This window comes from Hordeum vulgare, chromosome 2H, assembly GCF_904849725.1.
Source record: "Hordeum vulgare subsp. vulgare chromosome 2H, MorexV3_pseudomolecules_assembly, whole genome shotgun sequence".
NCBI lineage: Eukaryota > Viridiplantae > Streptophyta > Magnoliopsida > Poales > Poaceae > Hordeum > Hordeum vulgare.
The window spans coordinates 365,357,565-365,369,740 of record NC_058519.1 but is presented as its reverse complement, the minus strand read 5'-3'; the positions used below and the strand labels follow the sequence as shown (position 1 = coordinate 365,369,740).

General features: G+C 43.3%; 2 non-coding genes and 1 pseudogene across 2 annotated transcripts; all 3 read left to right on the top strand.

The window, feature by feature from the left end:
- The first annotated feature begins 7,926 nt into the window (after positions 1–7,926).
- Positions 7,927–8,007, top strand: LOC123433811 (annotated as a pseudogene).
- A 108-nt stretch (positions 8,008–8,115) lies between these two features.
- On the top strand, positions 8,116–8,213 carry LOC123433803. The gene has a single exon (XR_006625113.1). It is a non-coding gene; the product is annotated as a small nucleolar RNA Z101 (small nucleolar RNA).
- A 60-nt stretch (positions 8,214–8,273) lies between these two features.
- LOC123433808 lies at positions 8,274–8,357 on the top strand. Its single transcript, XR_006625117.1, has one exon. It is a non-coding gene; the product is annotated as a small nucleolar RNA Z102/R77 (small nucleolar RNA).
- The last annotated feature ends 3,819 nt before the right edge of the window (positions 8,358–12,176 follow it).

Sequence of the window (12,176 nt, the reverse complement as noted above, 5' to 3'; positions counted from 1 at the left end):
ACTAGCTTCAAGAGAAACGACAAAGGCAAGAAGGGTAATTCCAAGAAGAGCCTCAAGCCTGTTGCCAATCCGATGAAGAAGCCCAAGGCTGGACCTAAGCCTGTAACGGAGTGTTATTATTGCAAGGGACTGGGTCACTGGAAGGTCAACTGCCCCAAGTATCTGGCTGATAAGAAGGCGGCCAAGGAAAAATCAGGTATATTCGATATACATGTTATCGATGTGTACTTAACCAACTCTCGTATTAGTGCCAGGGTATTCGATACCGGTTCTGTTGCTCACATTTGCAACTCGAAACAGGAACTGCGGAATAAACGAAGGCTGGCGAAAGATGAAGTGACGATGCGCGTGGGAAATGGTTCCAAGGTTGATGCCATCACCGTCGGCACAGTTTCACTTCGGTTACCATCAGGATTATTTATGAACTCAAATCATTGTTATTTAGTGCATGCGTTAGGCATGAACATTATATCTGGATATTGTTTATTGTGAGACGGTTACTCGTTGAATTTAGAGAAAATTGGTTGTTCTATTTCTATGAGTAATATCTTTTATGGTCATGCACCCAATGTGAGAGGAATGTTCATATTGAATCTTGATAGCGATGATACACATATACATAATATTGAGACCAAAAGAGTTGGAGTTAACAATGGTAGCGCCATGTTTTTATGGCACTGCCGTTTAGGTCATATTGGTGAAAAGCGCATGAAGAAACTCCATTCCGATGGACTTTTGGAATCACTTGACTTTGATTAACTTGACACGTGTGAACCATGCCTCATGGGCAAGATGACTAAGACTCCGTTCTCCGGAACAATGGAGCGTGCAAGTGACTTGTTGGAAATCATACATACCGATGTGTGCGGTCCGATGAGTGTGGAGGCGCGCGGCGGATATCATTATTTTCTTACCTTCACTGACGATTTGAGTCGATATGGTTATGTCTACTTGATGAAGCACAAGTCTGAAACGTTTGAGAAGTTCAAGCAATTTCAGAGTGAAGACGAAAATCATCGTAACAAGAAGATCAAGTTCCTACGGTCTGATCGTGGGGGTGAATATCTGAGTTTCGAGTTTGGTGCTCACTTAAGACAATGTGGAATTGTTTCACAATTGACACCTCCTAGAACACCACACCGTAATGGTGTGTCCGAACGTCTTAATCGTACTTTATTAGAGATGGTGCGATCTATGACGTCTCTTACCAATTTGCCGTTATCGTTTTGGGGTTATACATTAGAGACAGCTGCATTCACTTTAAATAGGGCACCATCAAAATCCATTGAGACGACACCATACGAACTGTGGTATGGCAAAATACCAAAGTTGTCGTTTCTTAAAGTTTGGGCATGTGATGCTTATGGCAAAAAGCTTCAGCCTAAAAAGCTGGAACCCAAAGCGGAAAAGTGTGTCTTCATAGGTTACCCAAAAGAGACAGTTGGGTATACCTTGTATCTCAAATCTGATGGCAAAGTATTTGTTGCTAAAAACAGAGCTTTTCTTGCGAAGGAGTTTCTCTCGAAAGAATTGAGTGGGAGGAAGATAGAACTTGATCAGGTTATCGCACCTCTAATCCCTCTAGATGGTGGTGCAGGGCAAGGGGAAACCCCTGTTGTTGCGATGTCGGTTGAGGAGGAAGTTGATGATGATGATCATGAAACTTCGGATCAAGTTCCTATCGGACCTCGCAGGTCAACAAGATCACGTAGTGCTCCTGAGTGGTATGGTAATCCTGTCTTATGAATTATGTTGTTAGACAACAATGAACCTGGGAATTATGTAGAAGGAATGGTGGGCCCGGATTCCAACAAATGGGTGGAGGCCATGAAGTCCGAGATATGATCCATGTACGAGAACAAAGTGTGGACTTTGGAAGTACTACCTGAAGGCCGCAAGGCTATTCAGAACAAATGGATCTTTAAGAAGAAGACAGACGCAGACGGTAATGTGACCATTTATAAAGCTCGACATGTGGCAAAGGGTTTTTCACAACTTCAAGGAATTGACTACGATGAGACGTTCTCACAGGTAGCGATGCTTAAGTCCGTCCGAATCATGTTAGCAATAGCTGCAATTTTCGATTATGAAATCTGGCAGATGGATATCAAAACAGCGTTCCTTAACGGTTTTCTTAAGGAAGAGTTGTATATGATGCAACCCGAAGGTTTTGTCGATCCAAATAATGCTAACAAAGTGTGCAAGCTCCAGCGATCCATTTATGGACTGGTGCAAGCATCTCGGAGTTGGAATAAACGCTTTGATGAGGTGATCAAAGCATTTGGGTTTTACAAGTGGTTGGAGAATCTTGTATTTACAAGAAAGTGAGTGGGAACTGTGTGGCGTTTCTAATATTATATGTGGATGACATATTGTTGATTGGAAACAACGTGGAGCTTTTGGAGAGCATAAAGGATTACTTGAATAAAAGTTTCTCTATGATGGACCTAGGGGAAGTTGCTTACGTTCTAGGCATTAAGATCTATAGGGATAGATCGAGATGCCTGATAGGATTTTCACAAAGAACATACCTTGATAAAGTTTTGAAGAAGTTCAAAATAGATCAGTCCAAGAAAGGGTTCTTGCAAGTATTACAAGGTATAAAATTGAGTAAGACTCAGTGCCCAGCAACTGCGGAAGATAGAGAACAAATGAGTTTCGTCCCCTACGCTTCAGCCGTAGGTTCTATCATGTAGGCAATGTTGTGCACTATACTAGACGTCAGCTTGGCCATAAGAATGGCAGGCAGGTTTCAGAGTAATCCAGGAGTGGATCACTGGACGGCGGTCAAGAATATTTTGAAGTACCTGAAAAGGACTAAGGAAATGTTTCTCGTTTATGGAGGTGACAAAGAGCTCGTCGTAAAAGGTTATGTCGCCGCAAGTTTTGACACCGATTCGGATGACTCTAAGTCGCAAACCGGATACGTATTTGTTCTTAATGGGGGTGCAGTAAGCTGGTGCAGTTCCAAGCAGAGCGTCGTAGCAGATTCTACATGTGAAGCGGAGTACATGGGTGCCTCGGCGGCAGCAAAGGAGGGTGTCTCGATGAAGCAGTTCATGACAGATCTTGGAGTTTTGCCGAGCGCACTAAATCCAATAACTCTGTTATGTGACAACACTCGTGCCATTGCCTTAGCAAAGGAACCAAGGTTTCACACAAAGACCAGAACATCAAATGACGCTTCAACCTCATCCGCGACTACGTCGAAGGAGAGGACATGAATATTTGCAAAGTGCACACGGATCTGAATGTAGCAGACCCGCTGACTAAACCTCTTCCACGGGCAAAACATGATCAGCACCAGAACTGTATGGGTGTCCGATTTATTACAATGTAAATTGCATGGCGATTTGAGGACTATATTATTGACTCTAGTGGAAGTGGGAGACTGTTGGAAATATGCCCTAGAGGCAATGAAAAAGAGTTATTATTATATTTCCTGTTTAAAGATAATCGTTTATTATCCATGCTATAATTGTATTGAATGAAAACATAGATACAGGTGTGGATACATAGACAAAACAATGTCTCTAGCAAGCCTCTAGTTGGCTAGCCAGTTGATCAATGATAGTCAAGGTTTTCTGACTATATGCAAGTGTTGTCACTTGATAACTGTATCACATCATTAGGAGAATCATGTGATGGACTAGACCCAAACTATGAACGCAGCCTATTGATCGTGTCATTTTATTGCTATTGTTTTCTACGTGTCAAGTATTTATTCCTATGACCATGAGATCGTATAACTCACTGGCACCGAAGCAATACCTTGTGTGCATCAAACGTAGCAACGTAACTGGGTGACTATAAAGGTGCTCAACAGGTATCTCTGAAGGTGTCCGTTGAGTTAGTATGGATCAAGACTAGGATTTGTCACTTCGTGTGACAAAGAGGTATCTCGGGGCCCACTCGGTAATACAACATCACAAACAAGCCTTGCAAGCAATGTGACTAAGTGTATGTCACGGGATCTTGTATTACGGAATGAGTAAAGAGACTGGCTGCTAACGAGATTGAAATAGGCACTACTAGGAAAAGGGCTATAGATGATATAGATACTAATGGCGTACCACACAAGCCATGCGCCACTACTATATAGTAATGGAGGACCATGTGAGGTGTGCCATTAGTGTGGTGGATACTAATGCCGCACCACACTCTCGGTGCGCCACTACTATGTTTTTTTTATTTTTTTTGCAAAACTACTAATGGCGCACCAGGTGCATTAGTAACATGGTTACTAATGGCGCATCTGTTAGTAGTGCGCCACTACTATAATTTTTTTTGTTTTTTTTGCAAACTACTAATGGCGCACCAAACCTAGTGCGCCATTAGTAACCAGTGTTACTAATGGCGCGTCTGTTGATGGTGCGCCACTACTATATTTTTTTTACATAACTACTAATGGCGCACCAGAGGAGGTGCGCCATTAGTAACCAGGGTTACTAATGGCGCATGTGTAGGTGGTGCGCCATTAGTAGTTTTGCAAAATATCACGCGGGCTCTCAACCAAATCGACCGCGCGCTCACATTTTCTCCCCAAATCTTGCCACCGTCACTCACCTCCCCCGGAGCCGCCTCCCTCCCGCGGCAGATCCCGCGCCCTGAGCAGCTCTCCCCTCCATCGGCACCCCCACCCCCTCCACCGGCGCCCTCCACCGTCGCCCCCACCATCCGGTCCATCGACGTCCCTCCACCGGGGCCCCCCACCGTCCGCTCCACCGGCGCTTCCAACATCCCCTCCACCGGCGCCCCCACCATCTCCTCCACCGGCGCCCCGACCGTCCCCCCGCCGTCTTCCCTCCACCGGTACTCCCCCTCTGCTTGTGCTTGTGCGTGTTTTGATTTGGCCTCTGCCCTCCCCTCACTCCCTCCCTGACACGCGCAGGTTAGTGCGCCACCTGCAAGGAAATAAGGAAGGAAGGAAATACCACCGATTCGCTCCTCCGGGTCGCCGATGCTCCGACGCCATGGAAGGTCTCTCCCTCCCTTTCATGCTCTCTTTGGTCCTCCACGCCCGTCCAACTTGCATTTGCAGGCTTATTGCAACTTATTCAGAGAGGAGAGGAGACGAGAAAACTTTAGAAAACTGAAAAATTCCTTCCTTCTTTAGAAAACTCAAATTATTCACATGCACGTGCAAATTACTCTAGCCATGCCATGCACGCACTGGAAGTTTAGCTTTTCTTCATTCTTACCAAAATAAAATAAAAATATTAGCCACTGTGTGTGTGTTGCTGCTAATACATGAACAAGTTCTCAGTCCTTAGGGGGGAATATTATCCATAATCTTGTGCTGACTGTGTGTTGCAAGCACTTGTGCTTCTCGTGATGTTTCCGGTATATATAATATGTAGTGGATTTTGCCCTCAAGTTTGTTTTACGCTTTTGCCGCTCTGCTCTAGTTGGGCGTCGTGCTGCGTGCACTTGAGTGTTTTCCCTTGTCCATGTTTGTGTGGCGCCGCTTGCTGTTGGTGCTTTAGTTTCAGCCTTTTCTCTTGTGTCTAAAACATGAATAACTTTTATCGCCTAAATTTGAGATTGTGCAAGCACGAAGACCAGCAGAAAAGAATGTCTCCATCATATTTGGATGACTTTTCTTACATCAACAATCAATATTAGAGGTTCTTTGGCCCGTACAACTCGGCACTTTCCCATATTCATCCGCATGATGCATAGTTCCCGAGTACATCATTACTGAAAACACGTGTTGTCAAGTTAACTCTTGCTTATTTATAATTTCAGAGCGGCATTTGGAAATGGCGTTTTTTTATGCCACCAGCAGATGTGCCAACAGAGATGACCCAAGCGAGGTGGGCTGTCGGATTATGTAAGATGTTTAAGTCAGGTGATGAATGAATCTATAATAAATTTTGGTGCTCTGTTTATAGCACTCATTTGGGTTTGTTCACTCAAAATGACATCAAATTCTTGCAATCTACAACCTCCGTCTCAAATTAGTTGACTTAGATTTGTGAAGACACGGATGTATCTATAGTGTCGATACATCCGTATCTAGACAAATCTGAGTCAATTCATTTGGCACGAACGGAATAGTTCTTACTCCTGAGTGGCAATGTGTGGCTTAACTGAATCTTTAGTGTATTTTTTCCTGTACCGTTGTTGTATGACCGTAGTGCCATGGAAGGTATCTCTCTGCTCCCTCTCCCTCTCATGCTATGCTCTGGTTGGGTGAAATCCAATTTTTTTACTGCACATGGCATACATGTAATCCAATTTTCAAGTGACTCCTTAGCTTGTTGTCCTAATTAATTCCAGCACCTTTTGTTTGTTTGCTAGTGGCTTCTGATGTGCTTCCATCAACCATGCATGTTTCCATCAGGTGCTCCTGTATTGTATGCCCTTCCAGCAGAATTCTGCTGCTGCCTTTGTTGCTTGCTTATTATGTGCAGGATGTGTGCAAATCTAGTTATGTTGCTCACTTGTGGCCGATCTTATATTTTTATGTATAAGATTGCTCACAAGTTTGGTGTCCTCTCTTAGTAGGAGTCGTGCTCTTTACTTAGAGAGCGCACCAAATCACTTGCTACCAAGTTACATGTTGACTCTTAGCTCATTTATTTATCCCCTACGCCCTCCGTCCCATAATGTAAGATGTTTTTTATACTAGTGTAGTGTCAAAAAACGTCTTACATTATGCGATGGAGGGAGTATATATTATATATGCATGAGATGGCTCCCTGCTACACCTCTTCTCTGTTTAAATGTCTTTCTGTTTTGTCAGAAACAACAAGTATTGAAGTCTTGCTCTATGTTTGTTTGTCAGTTGTTTGCCATCCTAGCTCGAAAAATGTGCACTTCTTTTATTTTGCTATGCTACATGATCAAATGTAGCTCAACAATTTCTATTGTTTGCTAGGCCGCATCGGAGTTGGGAGCTGGTGCAAAATCACTCCTGCTCTCCTTGGAGCCCCCTTCCTCCTCCGACGCCTCCGGTGAATACTTCTTCTCTCACTACGGCCTAGGTGAGCCACTCGCTTACTTTCCTATGCATGCTTACTCTCGTCCACAGCCATCGAGCTGTGGTAATTGTATACTGGCCATCGTGCCATGGAAATTTCTTGGGTTGGGTTTGGGGCTGTGGTGATGGTGTCTGCTGTAATCTCAATTTTTTCTTTTGTGAATGAACGACGACCGATATATCCTGTGGATGATTTTGGTCTCTTGCAACTCTGTGTTGGGCCTTTATTTTATCATTGCATGCTACATGGTTTGGTAATGGTTCGTGTTATATACTTATGATAGCAGGGATTTTGGCTTGTTAATAGTGGCTATCAATCCAATAACAGACAATGCTTACAAATTAATCGGTGTAGTGCTGCTGTGTACGCATACCTTGTAGGGAGTCATTCATCATGTGTTGGCAATGTTTGTGATAAGTTGTGGATGCTTTTGGCCATGAAGAGTGGATACGTGGCTCTGAAACTACTCTTTTTATCAGTCTAGTCTTGATTAAATCCAGATTGTGTGTACTTATAGATGTAGACTTTTTTTTCTTGGTACTTGCTAACTGGTGGGCTGTGTGGGATTATGTAAGATGTTTATATCAGGTGATAAATGATTCTGTGATGAATTTGGTGCTCTGTTAAGAGCACTCACTTGGGTTTGTTCACTCAAAATGACATCATATTCTTGAAGTTTAGTTCTTAGTCATAAGTGGCAATGTGTGGCTTGAGTGAATCTTTAGTGTACTTTTTTTTGTGCCTGTGTTGTATGAACCTAGTCCCATGGAAAGTATCTCTCTGCCCCCTCTATGTGTCATGTTATGCTTTGGGTGGGTGCCTTCCAATTTTCTTATTGCACATGCCATGCATGTAAACTGAAAATTTCTCCCTGTTTGTTTGTGTATGATGAATACTTTTGTTGTCTCTCTCTTGTGATGATATATGTAGTTGCACTGGCTAGTGAAATGAGGATATAATTACATTATTGATGGATGATATGATATCCAATGAATCATGTATTAGCTCTATCTGATCACATCCCATACTGGTTTTATTCTGTGTCTTGCACCAAATAAAACTTTGCAGTTTGTCTAGTTTTTTTATTTAATTTGTCGCCAGTTTTTGTTTTGTTTTGTTGAGAGTGGTGTCGATGCATATGAGGAGACACAAGTTTATGGGCAATTTACGTCTGTGGCATTTCTGTGATGCCACACTCATTTTCATCTTGGAGATCTGATGCACCCACCTTACACACGTTTTTTGTGTTCTTAGTGCCTTTCTTTCAAAAAAAATTTAATTGGTGAGAGATTAGATGATGAATGAGATTAATTTCCCTATTGGTTTGATTGGGCGATATGATGGCCTCTACTGAACCGAATATGATCATCCTCTTGTTTCTGAAAGAACACAATGTGTTCCTGCTTGCCCCATCATGGTCCTTAATCATGTTAATTGCACTTCCTTAATGATGGTCCTGCTTGCTAATTGTTCTTGATTTTTGTGATTACATACAAACTATTCTCACTTGTGAGCTTTCATTTTTTGTTTTGGAGAAGAGCCTTCTCATGCACCGGCAGCAGCAAGTTTTCTTCCCAAGCAAGGTTTTCTCAAGGTATACTAAAAAAACAATCTAGACCATGTTACTCATGATGAGAATGATGAAATCATGCTTCTTCTTTTTTGGATACATACAATTGGTTTATGATATGGAAATGCTCATTATTCTAGTGCTAGTGTGGATGGAGATGAAGACGCATTTCAAACTGTGCTAGAGTTCCATGACCCGCTAGACAGAACTCACTAGTCAACTAATGCTCTATTGGCTGATGGCTGCTAGTGCTAGGGTGGATGAAGATGCGTTTCAAACTGTGCAAGGAATGCTCGTGTTGTCAGGAGTTTCGTGAGCATGGTAACTTTGATGAGGTAAAACTTTCGTTACATCATTAACCTGCTCACTTTTTACCACTGGTCAATGACTGAAAAACAAGGATCATATAGATTAGCTTTTCTTAGTTGCTGATTTATTTTTGAAAATTGGTTACTATAGTTCTTTTACTATTAGCATGTACACTTCTCCTTACTGGTGTTGTGCCTCAACAGTCATTTTATTCAAGAGTGCTCTAAATCCATTGCGCATATGAGATTTTAACAACTTAATCTGGTTCCACTTTCTTGACAAATTTGTGCAAAATGTTTTCTGGTACTCAACCTATTGATGCACATGGACATGATAACTCTCTAGCGTTTATGGACCAACCAACCTGTAATCATGGACCTTATTGTCTTGTAGACCATTTGGTGTTTTGAGTGTTTTGGAGCTTGCACTTTGTGCATGTAGATACAAACTTGTGTGTTCTGGACCATCTGAAGTCTCTCATAGTAACCAATAGTCTTTATCTTTTTGTGACTTGTGTGTTCTAGATGATTGTTAAGATGGTCAAAACTATGCTTCCTCTAGGTTAATTTGTTTGTCAACTTGCGTTCAATGTATGTGCATGTTTATAAACATATTTTCATTGTGGTGCAATATGTGTTTATCTTGAACCTTCTTGTGGGTGTGAGGATAATAATTGAATATTTTTAGAGCTGGTAGTATAACCTGTGACGCACCATGAGCTATACTAATGACAAACCTGAAAGGCATACTAATGACGCACCTGGGAGGCCTACTAATGGCGCACCTGGGAGGCATACTAATGGCACACCTAGAAGGCATACTAATGGCGCACCTGGGAGGCATACTAATGGCGCACCTGGGAGGCATACTAATGGCGCACCTGGGAGGCATACTAATGGCGCACCTGGGAGGCATACTAATGGCGCACCTGGGAGGCATACTAATGGCGCACCATGAGCTATACTAATGGCGCACTGCTTGGTGCGCCATTAGTATACCAGATACTAATGGCGCACCGTGAGCAATACTAATGGCGCACTACCTGGTGGGCCATTAGTATACCAGATACTAATGGCGCACTTGTAGTGCGCCATTAGTAAAAAAATCTAATGGCGTGATGCTAGTGGTGCACCTATAGTGCGCCATTAGTAGCAAAAAATGGTGCGCCATTAGAAGGCCTTTTCCTAGTAGTGAGGTATGCGAATACCGACGATCGAATCTCGGGCAAGTAACATACCGAAGGACAAAGGGAATGACATACATGATTATATGTATCCTTGACACTGAGGTTCAACCGATAATATCTTCGGAGAATATGTAGGATCCAATATGGACATCCAGGTCCCGCTATTGGATATTGACCGAGGAGTGCCTCGGGGCATGTCTACATAGTTCTCGAATCCGCGGGGTCTGCACACTTAAGGTTCGATAATGTTTTAGTATAGTTGAATTATATGTGTGGTTACCGAATATTTTTCGGAGTCTCGGCTGAGATCACGGACGTCGTGAGGGTTTCCGGAATGGTTCGGAAACAAAGATTGATATATAGGATGGTTTCATTTGGTCACCGGAAAGTTTTGGGCAATTCCGGCAGTGTACCGGGAGTGATGAATGGGTTCCGAGTGTTCACCGGGAGGGGCCCACCAACCCGGGAGTGAGCCCAAGGCACTAGGGTGGCGCCACAAGTCCTTAGTGGGATGGTAGAGTCAGACCAAGGGGCCCATGGCGCCACATAAGAAAATACCAAAAGAAAATAAAAGGAAAAAGGAAAGAGGGAGGTGGGAAGGAAGAGGAGGACTCCTCCTTCCCAAACCGAATTGGAGGAGGAGTCATCCTCCTCCCTTGGCCGGCGCACCTTGAGACCTTGTGCCTCAAGGCTAGCCCTCCCCCTCCATACTATGTATATTGGTGGTTTAGGGATGATTTGAGACACAAGTTTGCCACGTGCACCTCAAACCTATACCACGTAGTTTTACCTCTAGATCGGATTTCTGCGGAGCTCGGGTGGAGCCCTACAGGAGTAGATCATCACCACCACCAGAGCGCCGTCACGCCGCCGAAGAACTCATCTACTTCTCTGTCTTGCTTGCTGGATCAAGAAGGCCGAGACCATCGCCGAGCTGTATGTGTGCTGAACACAGAGGTGTCGTTCGTTCGGCGCTAGATCGGAACGGATCGTGGGACGGTTCGAGGGACGTGAATACGTTCTAGTACATCAACGGCGTTTCTTAACGCTTCCTGTTGTGCAATCTACAAGGGTACATAGATCCAAATCTCCTCTCGTAGATCTACATCACCATGATAGGTCTTTGTGTGCGTAGCAAATTTTTTGTTTCGCGTGCAACGTTCACCAACACACTGAGCACGTTCATTCGGCGATCTCGACTTGTAAGTCGGGGTAGCCACAATACACTTCGAGCAAAATAAAAAAAAATGCAGAATTGAAGCATCGATGTTCGAGGCATTCATTACTGAGGATGTGGCAAACTTTGTGACAACACACTACGAAACCAGGAATCATCATTTGCATAATCTGAAGCCTCGATACAATGAACACGACCCCAAAAAGGAGGATCCAACCTGAGCCTACTCAAAGACAAGCTCGCACCAGTCGGTGCTTCGAAACCAATAACGTTGAATGTTGAAGAATGGCGGACCATTTCGTTGTATATCTTCGACAGGCTAATAGAAGTGCGACCGTACATCGAGTAAGTTCTTGTTACATTTTTCCGCAACTTCAAATTCCTTTGAAGTACTCTTATTCCTGGATATTTGATACACTCGATACGTCACCAAATTCTTGTATGGAGCGGTGATCCAAAAGGAGTCCATCCAAGAGTATGAGCTTCTGGCAAAGCATGGAGGCGGCTATCCCGGTTTCATCTCTTGGTTCAGAGAAACGGTAATTATCAATAATGGACCATTTCATTTCTTGGTCTAATTTGCGGCTAATGCAACAATCCTTTCGTATTAAACATGTAGGGTTATTGAGAGTCTATGGACGCCGACTTGAGACAATCTGCTAATGGTTTTGACTATAAGGTCTATTCATTTGAGAAATATAACATCAACGGGTATCGCTTTCATATCTTCGGGAAAGACCTATCTTTGCCCGACCAGAAATCTAAAAATTGTGGTGTCTCTGCTATCCGCGAAGGAGGTACCGAGGAAGAGTAGAAGCAATTGAGAACTTAATTTATGGTCAAAACCCACCGGAGTTCATAGTCTTCAAATGTTAGTGATTCCAGCCGAAGGAGACTAGAAGGACTCATGAACATATAGGGCTAGTCGAAATCAAACAAACCACCCAT